The sequence below is a fragment of the Oryctolagus cuniculus genome, chromosome 19 (genome assembly GCF_051225735.1).
Source record: "Oryctolagus cuniculus isolate XC-2025 breed Fujian yellow rabbit chromosome 19, ASM5122573v1, whole genome shotgun sequence".
In the NCBI taxonomy this organism is placed as follows: domain Eukaryota; kingdom Metazoa; phylum Chordata; class Mammalia; order Lagomorpha; family Leporidae; genus Oryctolagus; species Oryctolagus cuniculus.
The window spans coordinates 30,952,151-30,953,675 of NC_142885.1; the positions used below are offsets into that span (position 1 = coordinate 30,952,151).

General features: G+C 61.6%; 1 long non-coding RNA gene across 1 annotated transcript; it reads left to right on the forward strand.

The window, feature by feature from the left end:
* The first annotated feature begins 285 nt into the window (after positions 1–285).
* On the forward strand, positions 286–1,109 carry LOC149120459 (uncharacterized). Its single transcript, XR_016225654.1, has 3 exons — positions 286–403; positions 750–818; positions 1,024–1,109. It is a non-coding gene; the product is annotated as an uncharacterized LOC149120459 (long non-coding RNA).
* The last annotated feature ends 416 nt before the right edge of the window (positions 1,110–1,525 follow it).

Here is a 1,525-nt window from a genome sequence, read left to right on the forward strand (position 1 = left end):
GAGGGCTGCCAGAGGAGGTGGCCAGCGCTGCCCGGCAGCGACTGCGGGATGCGGCCCCGCTGCAGCGCTGCGGGGCGGCAGGAGGGAGAGAGAGAAGGGCAGGGAGAAGATGGCCAGGGCGAGGATCTCTCAGAGTCCCCCCCACCCCAGCTCCGGGAGAGCCCGGGTAGGGAGGGGGCCTGGGGTCTTCCCCAGGTGGGACTGGGAGCTGGGGCCTCGCCCATAGAAAGCAGGTGAGGTGGGAGGAGGGAAACCGAGGCAGGGAGGGCTGGCTGCCAGGCAGGGCAAATTAAGGAGCCTTAATGAGCCCGCCCACCTGGCCTGATCAAATCCATGAGCTCCAGTCTTGGGCCAGCCTCATGCAGGGCGCATTACCAGCCCTGGAGGGGACTTAGGGCTGGAGGTGGGGCTGAGTTTTGGGGGGTGGGGGTTAGCTGTGCAGTAGGAGTGGTCAAATGGGGCCCAAAAGTGCTGCCCTGGTTATAAGCCCCGCCTGCACCACTCCTCCCCCCATCCTACCCCCAGGGCCTTTGCACCTGCTCACCCCCCCTTCTTCAAACCCCCACCCCCAACTCTTCCTCCTCCAGCCCAGGCTGGGGCGTGGGGTTCAAATCCCACCCACAACTCCCTCTTTAACACCAACCCCCGAATTAACAAATCTGCTTTAGAGCAGTATTGGCCATGGAGGAAGGGCTACCCTGGTGGCAACTGAAGCCATGGGCTATTTACTGAGGGCCAACTGTATGCAGGGACCCTGGGGCACAACAGTGCACAAGACAAAGAGAGTCTCTGGAGAAGTCATTGGGTTCCAAAGCAAAGTAAGGGGTTGTGATCCATGAGGGTGGGAAGCCGTGCATGGGGTGGGGGGTGCAGCACGTGGCTGTAGTCAGGCCCACCTGAGGGCCGGGCCAGCGGGATTTCAGATCAGCCACGTGAGAAGAGGGGGCACAGGTGAACCCCCCAAGCTGAAGGGAGTGGCTTTTCCAAGGGGCTCTGAGCCGACTTTATCAGCTTCCCTCACAGACGCAGTGAGGGGAGAGGACTTCGAAAGCGGAAGAGACTGGAGTCAGACCCTGGGAAGAACCGGCAGACAGAAAGCAGGTATGGGGTGCGCATTTATCCTGAGGCTGAAACGCCCTCTCCACCACTACCCCGAGAACACCGCCGCCCCCCCCACCCCCCGTGTGGAGCCTGGAGAAACTGCAGGGCATCAGGGCATCAGCGTTTAGGGCCGTGCTGCTTGGACTGTGTCTGCCCTGGGCCAGGCCGGGGCTTCTGGGGGAGGGAACAAGAGTGGGGTCCCCATGGGCTCAGGCTGCCCGGCTCCTGCCTTAAGCAAACAGAGGCAGGGGTGGGGGCAACGGAAACCAAATAAATGTGTGTATGTGCGTGTGTGTCCATGTATGTGTGTGTCCATGTATGTGTGTGTCTGTGTATGTGTGTGTGTATTTCTTCAGGACGCAGTGGCCTGGCCTGGGCAGGGGGACCGGGCCCTGGCCACAGCTGTAATTGGATTCCTGCACCA